General features: G+C 36.0%; 1 protein-coding gene and 1 pseudogene across 1 annotated transcript in view; both read right to left on the reverse strand.

Annotated features, from left to right (window-relative positions):
* RASSF8 (Ras association domain family member 8) overlaps positions 1-13,280 on the reverse strand; it is a 128,987-nt gene that overhangs the window by 76,609 nt on the left and 39,098 nt on the right. The window lies entirely within an intron of this gene.
* On the reverse strand, positions 3,034-6,864 carry LOC109268749 (SIN3-HDAC complex-associated factor-like; annotated as a pseudogene).

The following is a 13,280-nucleotide window of genomic DNA, read 5'->3' on the forward strand; positions in this document are numbered from 1 at the left end:
TCTGCACTGGGCAGAACAAGAAAGTCAATTCTTAGGACTAACAAGGTTAAGTGATAACCTATCACCTTGGATTCCAAAGATGGAAGGACAAGATGGTACCAGGGCCCTTAAAACTCTTAAAAATGACAAATGTACTAAGCTAAAGTGGAACAGTTTCTATTTTTGTCTTCACAAACAGAATGGATTCTCCCTTCTATCCCCCAGTTCCTTTTCTCCAGCCTTTTTGGTATCTAAAAGTCCTTCAAGTTGTTGGCCTAAAGGCTCCAACCAATCATTCTCTACTCTGTCTCATCACTAATTTTTCTTTTGCAGAAAAGAAGCATTTCTTTTCTTCTTTACCAAGTATTCCTCATGTTTGTTAGTTGGCAAAGTCAACCAGATATTGAGGAGAGAGAGGAGTATCAGACTAACTAAAGCACATAAATCTCCATTTGGTAATATAAGAAGAGATAATTAGGGAAAGAGTTTTCCTATTATTCCTTAAATGAACCACAGTGCCCATTCTCAGGACCAGGGGAATTAGGGGGCATGTAGCAAGCAAAGTGTGTAGGGTGCAAAATGTAAGGAGGCATCATTCTCAAGTGCCAACATTATACTTGCATGACTCTAAAAGTGAGTGCCTCCTCAGCCTGTGCCCTCATAGGTGACTCACTTTCCTTATTCTAAAATCCCTGTGCCATTTACCCACAAGTCAAAATGGTTAAGGTGGTCCCAGTGGACAAGAAGGAAAAACTTAAGCTGCTCTCAGATGCTTTTTGAGAAGGAATTGGTTCTGCCTTCCCTTCTAATTTCCCACTAATTTCTAATTTTAGTGTCTGGTTAAAGCCTAAACCTTTGTCTGGTGCCTGATCAACTTTACTAAACAAAAAAAAATGAAGAAACACCAGAGAGTGAGAAGATGATCCCAGGGCCTCAAAATCTATTATGTATTAATTGACTATTCCAGAGCTATGTCATACCAGATGCTTGGACAACTAGTGGTGCAGCCATAGGCATCCCATGGCTAAGCAGCATGTCAGCCCCCTTATATCAGCTCCAGCATCATCACTATCTTCTTCAATTTTTATTGTCAATCAGAGAATACGTAAGTAGCTATATTACCCATCTTAAAACAAAAACAAAAATTTTTTTTTCTGATCCCACTTCCCCTACCAGCTATCCTCCATTTCTTGATCCCTTTTTATATTCTCACCTTCCATCTCCATTGAGCTCATTCCTGTCAGGCTCTTAACTCCCATCACTCCACCAAAACCATGGTCACCCATCATGTTTAGCTCATGGCTAAATCTAAGTGTCAATTAATCACTCTCTCGTCCTTATACACTTTCTTCATTTGGCTTCCAGAACAGCTGCACTCTTTTGCTTTTCCTCCAATCTCGTTGGTGTTCCTTCTCAATCTCTTCTCTATGCTTTTGAGAATTTCAAATCTCAATCATGGATCTTTTCCATTTATATTCACTCCCTTGGTGATTTCACTCAATTTGATCATAACTTGAAATACCATATACTTGACAGTTCCCATAAAATTTCGAGCTCACACTCCTCTCTGAACTTCAGTCTCACATTCAGATGCCTACTTAGTGTTGCTACTGAGTGGTAGACATCTCAAACTCAACATGTCTTTTTTTTATAGTTAGACTAAATTTATTCAGTACCCTAGTAAAAGTTTTGATTATAAGTACAAAACAGATTTGTAGATTTATAATATATTAATACAAAGTGCATGACTATATACAGTACATCCTACAGGCAAAGAGGTAGAAGGGGAAGAAGAAGGCTGTGGTTGAGGTCTAGTAATAAATAAATAAATACAGAAGTAGAGATGATCCATATTACAGTATATTCTATCACCAATACTGTGGCAAAATGTACAAAAAAAAAATTTCAGAACAACAGGAGGAAGATGATAATGGCTGGGACTCTTGTAATTCACCTCAGAGGCTATGGGAGAGCCAACCCAACTCACAGTATAATCTGTGCATATGGTGGCTTATAGTTTTTGCCATAAGGAAGAAATATAAAATTTTAAGTTTAGATTAAGAATTATAAAACTATATGGTGCCCGTAAAAAGTGGCTCACTCCTTACTGTTTATACTATCTAATTTTTAAAATCCAGTTTTAAAAATAAGCACTGAGTCATGTTATTATGAGGTAGGCAAATGATCCTAATTATGAAAAGTCTGAACCAGTGATAGGTTATTCCTGAACGTTTAGAAAACAGGCAATGACAGTACTTTGGTTTGGGTTCAAGTAAAAAGCCTTCAAATGAAGATTTTGGAATTGAAGAGCTCCGTGTTCCGGATGCATCATCTATCATCTCAATGTTCACAAAGCCTGACTAAAAGAAGTCAAACCTAAACCAGCCCACTCAGCATTAACACACACCTCTTTTCTTTTAGAATTTTACTTTAATATAGAGTGGGAAAAAAAACCCCAAAAACCCCAAACCCTAATAGGTTAAAACCAGTCAAACAACCACTACATAGACAAAACCTTCACAAAGGTCAACTGAAGTAATCCAGAGCTAAAACTGAATTGCGCAGATTTTCAGTGAAGTCACCAGTCATGTAACACAAACAAAAGTCAATTATTTACACACTAGGCAAGCCCTCTAAGAAATGTGCCCTAAGAAGCATTAACCTTTGTTTTTTTGTGTGTGCCATCCTGAAGACTTGTACAGTTTTAAAGATAATTTAACATTTTTAATAGAATGTGATCTCTACCATGTGGTAATGCTTTGGTTCTCTTCATTTAGGGTTGCTCATCCTAAAACTTGTCATTTCCTCAGAGGAGCTTTGATTCTGCTTTAGAAGTTTCAATATAGATTAAAATCTTTATCAAAAATGAATATGGAGGGAGGTGACAGAGGATGCAACATATACACTCAAGTTACCTCTCTGTATGTTTAGAAACTACTCCTTCAAGGCATTTGTACCAGAGAGCTTAGTCTGTCCTGCTTAATATTCAGTAGTACAGGTTTGAATCATCAGAACCTTGACAAGACCTTAAATTATGAACAACTACCTCTTGGGGCAAGTCCATGTTACTGAGTTATGACAAATTTATTATCATGAAGGAAAACAAATATAGCCAGCCATCTTAAAAATGCCCCAACCACTGCTTCTCAATATAGAAAGACTAAAACTACATACGTTTATCATACAACAAATCCCATCTCTGTCCCCTGAAATTCCCCTAGATTCATTCATTAGAAGGGGATAAAAAAAAAAAAAAAGACTTAAAGAGCACTTTACAGCAGCATTCAGCTTTCCTATGAAATACTTAGCATCTTAAATATTATGTACACTTTTTTTCTTTTAGTAAGCTAGACACTGGCTTCAGAGTTTGTGGAACTGGAGGAGAAATAACAACCCATTCAAAACTATTCTAGAAAGTGTCTTTTGGCAGAATAGCAGGTATCCAAGTTAAAAATAGGAGGGTTTTGTTGCTTTGTTTTCTTTCCAAAATTTAAATCGTTTTTTTGTTCCCCTTCTACCTAAACCTCAGTCACCACTCCTGAGTGGAGATGGGCAGAGGCTCTGGCCCCTGCTCCTCCGGCTTCTCAGCAGCTGCTTTCTTATTGCTGCAGCAAGGCTTGAATAGATGTGTGTCAATGAGGACTTCTCCAAAACGGCCTTTATAGATAATCCCACAACATATTTTCTGTCTTTTCTAGTATGTGAGATCTAAAAAGGAAAACACTGGCATTCTATTAGAGCCAGGAGCCGTCTCTGTATCTGAGCCATCATCTGACTGGTTACTATAACAAGGAGACTGAGCTGGGGAGGCACTTGAGGTGGCACCGTGAGCATCAGAATTGTGATGTTTAAATTCCTTCTGTAGTTTACTGATCTGGTTACTTTTTATCCTGTTTCCAGATAGAGTTTTCACTGTCTTTGGTTTCACTGCTGTCTTCAGACTAGGTCCTGCCCTTGCATCTACCACGATTCCAGTTTTTTGTTTTTTTGTGTTTTTTTTTTGATCCTGCTGGCAGTTTCTTCCATCTTTTCAAAAACAGGACACAGGCATTACAGATGTCTCCTGAACGAGTCTCAGGCAACCCAAAACAGCTCTGGAAGTCCTTTCCATAGCATTTACTGTCAGTGAATTGAGAACTGGAGGACTTAGCTCTGCAAATATAGCAGCCCTCTATACTTCGGTACATCTTTGGCTTGTGAAAACCAAACATCTTTTCTTCTGGGCAATAGTCTTCCAAAATGAGCCATTCTACGCACAATAACGTTCCCGAGGTCTGGAGTGCATGCCAAGCCAGCGTCCCCCTTCCAACCGCTCCCTCCTCCTCAACTGCCTTTCTAGCTCAAACTCAACATGTCTTAAAAGAACTCTTAATCTTACCACCCCCCACCCAATCTGTTGCACCCATATTCATCTCAGTTCAAAGCAATTAGAATGTATCCATCTGGTTGCTTAAGCCCAAATGCCTACGGTTATCCTTGATTTCTCTATCTCACAAGCCATCATCTAATCTGCCAGGAAACCCTATTGGCTCTATCTTTGTCTATGTTACCATAATTGCTCACCTAACTGCAAAAGCCTCCTCATGAGTCTCCCTGCTTCTACACTTGTGTTTCCTCTACCCCCAAATAGGCTATTCTCAACAAAGAAGCCAGAAAGAAATAAAAGAAAAATAATTTATAGCAGAGAGATATGAACTTAACTATGTAAATGACAAGACTCAATGAAGTAGCTAGATGCTCACACCTTTACAGGCCTACCTTGTTTGATTGTGCTTTGCTTTACTGCACTTTGCAGATATTGTGTTTTTTACAAATTGAAGGCTTGTGGCAATCCTACAACAAGCAAGTCTTTTTTTCAACAGCATTTGCTCACTGTGTGTTTTTCTCATATTTTGGTAATTCTCAGAATACTTGAAACTTTTTCATTATTACTTTGTTATGGTGATCTGTGATAAGTGCATCATCATCATCACTGAAAACTCTGATGATGGTTAGTATTTTTTAACAAGGAAGTATTTTTAATTAAGGTATGTATGTTGTTTTTTTAGACATAATGCTATTGCACACTATTAGACTACAGTGTAAATACAACTTTTATATGTACTGGAAACCAGAAAATTTATTTCACTCACTTAATTGTCATGTTTGCTTTACTGCAGTGGTCTGGAACTGAGCCTACAATATCTCTGAGGTATGTCTATATCATAAATGCCACAGTTGTAAACGTAGGTATGTAAAGTGCAGGTACGTTGATAGGAAACTCAAATACTACAAAGGGGACTGTTGTCTGTGACATGGTTATTAAACTGGAGAACAATTCTTTTTCAACTTCTGAATTAAATATGATTTTCCCTTAATTTCCATAACAGTTGTATTCCTAGAAAATTCACTATATATTAAGACAAAGCAAAAATGCTTTGTGTATACATGTAAAAAGTTATGCTCAGTTGTGGTTTTTCAATAGGAAACTGAGGGGGCCATTTTAATATCAATATGTGGAACTGTCCTGTACACTACAGGATGCCTGGCATCTCTGTTACCCATTGACTAAATGCCAACAGTACTCTTCCAATCACTGTAATAATCAACAATGCTCTGACAAATTTTCTAAACACCCCAATGGTGAAATTACTCCTGCTTAGAAACACTATTCTAAAAATATAGTCTCCGATCCTACAGAATATCTTGACTCTGTAATTTCATCAAAAGAAGCATGAATGGGGCCCCTGGGGGGCTCAGTAGGCTAAGCACCTGACTCTTGATTTCTGCTCAGGTCATGATCTCACAGTTCATGGGACTGAGCCCCACGTTGTGCTCTGTGCTGACAGTGTGGAGCCTGCTTGGGATTCTCTCTCTTCCTCTTTCTCTGCTTCTCCCCAGCTCAAACTCACTCTTCTCAAAACAAACTTAAAAAAAAAAATGAACAACATATTGAAAAGCACAAAGTGCCATCTATCTTGAGTGTGGAAATTAAATTCATTCAGGAATATTCTGGTATATCCATTGATTCTCAGTCCAAACGGCCCCTTTGTCCTAACATGTTGATGAGCTTGGCTTTCTTGTGAGTTGGGGACGGGGTTATGACAGCCAACAATCATGCATAAATACATAATTTGAAACCTAAGGAATGCTGCTGCTATGTAAATCCACTTTGCGAGAGGGAAAACAGATGGGGGAGGTACCAATGTACAAAGAACATGGACTGACCAGGAATCAAATGAGGTGTGTTGTAAGAGATGTATCCACCTATTTGACAGATCTTTATTTATTGGCTAGGCACTGAGATTACAAAGATGATGAGAAGAGTTTCTGCCCCAGAGGAGATGTCTAAAGGGAGCAAATCAGTCTCCAACTGGGTCTTGGTTTCTTCAAGCTCAAATCTGAATGTTCAGAGTGCTTTCCAAGAAAAAATAAAGATTTTATGTATATGCTATAGTGTAGCATAGGGAAAATACAAAATGAAGCAGGCAAGATGGTACTAGAGTTAAAACAGTCACTCATATGACATTATTTTATTTCTCACATGAGAGTGTAAATATTACTACATGAAATTACTATTTTGTTAATAGTAAATGTCATTATGTTTCTACTTCTTGATATAATAAAAAGATGGAGAGTATACATTCAAACAATTCTCAGGAGCAAAATGGAATAGAAATGGCAGTTAATATCAGCATGTTTTTTTCTGAAAGCATTATTTGCTGTACAAAAAAAAATAGCACTTTTAATCATTTCATCCCTCACCCAATTCACATTTTGACAAGGCAAAATCTGCAAAGAATTTGCACACCAAAATTGTCTGGTGGCTACAGAGCAGCTCACAGAATAAAATGTTAACAAAATGAATGGAATGTTAAGCTAACTGGCTGGAACCAGTATATATAGATTTTAATGTTATCTATTTATATCTAATTTTTTTTAAGTGAGAATATTTTAAAGTAGCAATATCCTTTTGAAGAATGAGGATATTGTAAATATTTAATTTCTTGAGATTATAGAAAAACCATCAAGAATAAAGAAAGTAATTTTTCTCCTTACAGAGACAGCTATAGTTTAGGTTGTTCTAAGTCATTAACACTTCTACTACTTTTCCAACTAGAACTTTATCTACTTACAATATTGATTCTTTCAATTACAATAAAGCCCAGAGCCCTAGAAAAGGGCTATCATTTAGAATAAGAATTCCTTTTTTTTAAATTGGTCATCTCCTTGGCATCCACATTCGTATTCACACCTAGTTATACTTGTTAATTCCCAAACACATCATGCTCCTTATATGCCTTTCTAGGCTTTGCATATGCTATTTCCCAGGCCATTTTCAAAGGCTTTCTCCCCACTCCTTAAAGACCTACTTACCTTTAAACACTTAACTTAAATGGTAGCCACAAACAGCCTTCCTAAACCTTTGCACAAAGTACTTTCCATGTGCTCCCATAGCACCTTCTTCATTCCACAAAAGTGTAATTTATGACAGGACTAAAATCATTTACCACCTGTCTGTCCTCCACAGACTCTCTGTAAGCCTAAAGACCGGGAAATACCACCAAGTCTGAATATGGATTTGCTAATGAAGACAACAACTATGAAAAATAATGGTGAAAATGCTGTGATCATTTTGCAAAAGGCCCAAACCTTGAGGTCTATTACTTCTTCCAGTTTTGTGTTATTAAAATTTATTTGTAAATGATAAGAAAATCAAACTTGGTATGTATATTACCAATTATACTATTAATTTTTAAGGTTTCGGCTAGATTTTTTTTCCCAAGGAAGAAATACATCTCTACGACTGATGTGCAAAAACAAGTGCCTTTGATTCTCACCGTGTATTAAATGCAAATAAATATTCATACCTGAAACATTTAAGAAAAAAATCCCCCTATTTAGATTATGTTCATCCAAAAAATAGGAAAGCACATAAGAAAAAAAGCATACCACAGGAGAATTTATAGGGAAAGTGGGTGTGGTTCCTGAACACTACAATTCATGCTTTCAGTGTTAAAAAGTGATTAATTGAAGCAATATAGACCAACTCTCCACAGGAAACTGAGGAACCACATGTGCACTTGGTTATGACTACCACCTACAATTTCCAGTGGAATGAACTATAAAGATACATCAAGGTTAAGTACGTAATAACACAGCTATACACAAACTTACCCATCAGCACAACTAAGGTAATTTGCAGAGACACAGAAGGGAATTAACAGGTGTCCAATTTCCACATATATACAATGTTTTATCAGACTACAACTTCATTTAATCTTTCTAGTCACTCTGTGAGCTAGTTATTGTTAATCTCAGTTTAATGAGTAAGGAACTAAAGCTCAAAAAGATGAATGTGACCTCACTTGTCCTATATCCTCATTGTCTCACTCAATGACAATGACCTGTGTTCTCTGAGCATGCACCACAAATGAGGCATGCTGAGTGACCACTCATCCTGGTTTACAGTTTACATGGTTATCCCAGCATAATTAACAATAATGCCACGTTTCAGTCTCCAAAGTGTCTGGTTTGAACAATTACATAGTTTCCATAAGTACAGAAGGGTGAACATCTGCTTATATAAAAATATATCTAGCCTAAGTCTGAAACAAGATCGAAGCATTTGGGGAAAACAGTACTCTTTCAATAAAATTGGTGATAATTATAATACACTGAATTTTGTACATGCTGAGACCTTTACATTCACAGTTAACCCTTGAACAACACAAGTTTGAATTGTGTGGGTCCACTTTTATGTGTATTTTTTTTCCCAGTAAATACAGTATAGTACTATATAAATGCATTTTCTCTTCCTTAGGATTTTCTTAACATTTACTTTACTCTAGCTTACTTTATTGTACAAATATAGCAGATAACACATATAAAATACAAAATGTGTGTTGATTGTTTATGTTATCAAGGCTCCCAGTAGTTCTGGAGAAGTCAGAAGTTATATGTGGATTTTCAACTGCATGGGGGCTGGCACCCCTAAACACAGCACATTAAGGATCAACTGCATAACTTAATCTTACCTAACATCCGAGTAAGAAAACTGGATTTTAAAGACTAATCAGTCAAGGTCACACAATTAATAATGGGATAAGCTGACTTGTACCCTGACAGATGAGTCCAGATGACACGTGGCAGTTTTTGTAGGTTTTTGAGGCATCTTAAGAAGGGATGAGGTTGAAGCCAGAGTCTAGGAAGACTATCAAGATTGCCCTTCCCCCAATGTGAATCTCTTTCCTCTAAGTCCCAGATCTTTGGTAGGTTCTACTAAGTGGTGTGCATGTGTTGTGTTGTGCTGTGTTCTCAGAGAATCCACTAAAAAAGAAAGGCTTAACCCTGGACAAAATGAAGACTATCCATAGAGTCAAGTCAAAGACAGATGAGGGGATTCTCACTGGAGACACGAAGCCTTGAGACCTATCAAGATCATGGGGACACTTTTATAAGCTTTGAAACTGGAGATTTAAGACAAGTTTCCCTAAATTTCTAAGGAGCCAAGTATACCCTGGCTAAAATGTGAGAGAAAGGAAGAGGGAAAGAGAGAGAGCGTGCAAGTTCAAGAGTTCAAGAATTGCTATAACATGGTATCGCTTAGCAATAAAAACTAAAAACTATGTTTTTCCCATCTGGTGTGAACCTGCTTAAGTTGGTGAGACTATATATTCCTGACAGCAGAAAATATGGACTCCATCCTATTCTACTTTATAACTTTCATGAGGTCTGCTTTATATAAAAGGAATTGCCTTTGTAAAATTAGAAAGAGTGTTATGGAGGATGACTGGGTAGCAGTTGGTTAAGGGTTGGAGTCATGATCTCACAGTTCCAAGCCTCTGCCCCTCCCCTGCTCATGCTCTTGCGCACTCTCTCTCTCTCAAAATAAATAAACTTAAAAGAAAAAAAGTGTTATGGTATCATTATTTCTTGAGTATTATCTTAGTAATACCTTAAGAACAAAAAATGATTTTGTATTTTGGCCCTGTTTAATTTTTGTATTCTTTCTACCACATTCAGGCAGATATAGGCACCATTTCAATTTGTAGGGATAGAAACCAGATCACAGAGAATGATAGTCATAGGTGCAATCAGAAGTAGACTCCATCAGAGTCTCGAGTATACCAGGTAATTCCATACTAACCTTATTTTTATAAACTCAGCCAAATGGAAGAATGCACACTAACCATATTTACTGAACTCCCACCAATTCAATGAGCAGTGTGATAATAATATCTGCCTTTAAGATTATTCTTGTAATTAAAGAAGTCAACCTGTAAAGAATCTCGTGTAATACACACACACACACACACACACACACACTATTACTTATTGCTGTAAGTTTAAAAAGGCATAAATAAATGTTGTATGCACATTTTCTGCAAAGATACCCAAGAAACTGTTAACAATGGTTCCTTTAGATAGAAGAAACACAATGAGGAAGAAAGGAATCTTGTTTTTCATTTTATACCTTTCTATACGTTTTAAACTTAACTGTATTACTTTTTTTTAAATGAGCAATTGTTTTAAATATATGAGAACTAATGCTTTGCTAAAAGCCTCTTTTCTAGAATTTCAGATACATTGAGTCTCTGCATCTTCAGAATAAAGTTTAATAGTTTCCCGCCCATGGCCATTCGCATTTCTTACAAAGTTTAATCCCCAGCATAAATTTTTGTTGCTACTATGAACAGACTCTTTTTTCTCTATTTTTGTACCGGTTATTACTACTATATAAATCATGATATTTACATTATTTATAATGGAATTTTACTATATTAAATATCTTGGGCATTTTTTATTATCTACAAATAATTCTGTCCTTTTCAATAATTCTCTTTTTCTGTTCTTAATATACTGGCTAAATATTTCAGAGCTATTTTAGATAGTAATGATGACAGCAAGTAAGCTGCTAATTCTAATAGGAGATAAAATTGTGTGTTTCACCATTACTAGTATTTTGGCTATTGATAACTTGATCCTTAATTTGTTTATAGCACATAACTTCAGATACTTTCCATAAAATACGTACAGTAAATATCTCTAAACAGTGAGATAATAGGTGATTATATTTTCCTTCACAATTTCCAGTAAATTATGTAGGTTTATTTAGGTTTTCTACATCTACCTTATATTTTTAAAACTCAATTTTGTTGATTTATGTTTTTTAAAAGATTGCCCATTTGATTCAGATTCTCATACATATGTGGAAAAGTTTCTACAAAAGTATTACCACTTTTATCTACAGATGACTACAGTTATATTCAACAGCTGCTAATTTTGTATATTATTTTTTACTATTAGACTAGCTACAAACTCTTCCCATTTATTTTCCAAGTTTCCTAAAATGAATGGACACATACACCTTTATCTCCTTATTTCTCCTAATGTTCCTTGCTTAAGGAGAATGTTTCTAACTCTAAATTATGGGTCGGTTAGTCATCAGTATCTTGCAGAAGGCAAGAGTGAAGCAAAACCTAAAAAAGCTTTCTCTTTATTTATTTATTTATTTATTTATTTTAATGTTTATTTATTTTTGAGACAGAGAGAGACAGAGCATGAACGGGGGAGGGTCAGAGAGAGAGGGAGACACAGAATCTGAAACAGGCTCCAGGCTCTGAGCAGTCAGCACAGAGCCCGACACGGGGCTCGAACTCACGGACCGCGAGATCGTGACCTGAGCTGAAGTCGGCTGCTTAACCGACTGAGCCACCCAGGCGCCCCAAAAGCTTTCTCTTTAAAAACAACATTGTACCGTCCTTTGTGAAAGACAGCATATCTAACAATAATGCCTGGATACAAATTTCTCAAAGTAAACTTATTCTGCTAATAAAAATGATATCTCCTCCTTTTTATTTAAATACATTCATGCTTAAGAATACAAGATGCCATAAATATATTAAAAATCTGATATTAGGAAAATCCTAACATTCCTAGATCAGAGTTCCATGAAAACCATTTTCCAATACTCTTAATATTAAAATTTGCATGTTAACAAATGTGTGTGGCAATGTGTTCAAATCCTCATCAACTTCTCTTTTTCTTTTCATATTTCATTAAGTAACCATTATATTGAACCTATCTTGTCATCCGAAATGGTTAGTTTGAGATACATTACCAGAAAATGCCAAGTTTAAATATAAACAGCTAACTTTTCATTTCTACTCTACCAGGGAAGTTTCAAAGTGTTAAAAAATGCAAGCTGCTACTCATCTTCTAAAAACAGAAAGCGAATAATTAGATCACAATTGATGGCTCTTTTCTCAGAGGGGGAAAAAATGATGAATGCAACTGGAATGTTTATTGTCACTGAAATTCTTCAGGCCTGGATTCCAAGTATCGGTCTTGATGCAAGTTACTATGACAACTTAAATTACAGAAAATGTCCCCCCTTCTTCTACCAAGTTTTTTTTTTTTTCCCAAAAGATCATTTCAAGTCTCCTAAACTCTGCGTGCATAAATTACCTGTAACAACAATAAACATCTCTTTAACAAGTTTTATTTAGAAATGCCCCCACCTAAACCGTTAAAACCAAGTATAAGCATATAAAAAATAAATTCCACTAAATCTACGTGGGACAGAAAACCTAACCTGAAAACATGAACACACACACACACACACACACACACACACACACACACAGCTTAAAATGTAAAATGTTGAGGGTATTTTGAAACTATTCCCCACTACCAGAGGCACAAAATATTACCACCATAAGCTTCATTACAGAAACTATAGGAAATTATTTACAGGGCAGTTTTGAAAGAAGATTATAGAGCTAAGTCCTGTTTATCATTCTTTTCCCTCCATTAATGCTTTTTCCAGGAAGGTACCAGAAAAGGGGGATGGGAGAAGAATGCAGTCTTATCTGGAACAGAAAGAGAAGCAAATAAATTATCTGTAATGTCTTATTCTGTTTTACATAATCTGTCTTTTTTACATAAAATATGAGTTTTAAAGTTTCTTCTTACACAGCCTCAAAGTTAAAACCTAGGAAAGATGCCTTGTGATAAATAAAATGTGAATTATTCTCTATCATTCCCTAAAAGAATAATGGCTCACGAGAAACTACATCATTGTGGAGAAAATGTAATTTAGTAGAAATAGTCTGATTGCAAGACATTAAAAATTTAAAGTCACTCCATAAAAAAATATTTAAGGTAGTTTCACAGTGTAGCAATACTGAAAATTCAAAGCTGGTTTTGTTGCCAGAAAGATGCTACATTCAGAAAGGCTTAGGGAACTCAGATACCCTCTTTCTATGAGTAAACTGGTTTACTTCAGCAGCCAGCAAGGGCAAAAAAGTTTTATGTAT

This window comes from Panthera pardus, unplaced genomic scaffold (genome assembly GCF_024362965.1).
Source record: "Panthera pardus isolate Hobbes unplaced genomic scaffold, ASM2436296v1 HiC_scaffold_6, whole genome shotgun sequence".
NCBI lineage: Eukaryota > Metazoa > Chordata > Mammalia > Carnivora > Felidae > Panthera > Panthera pardus.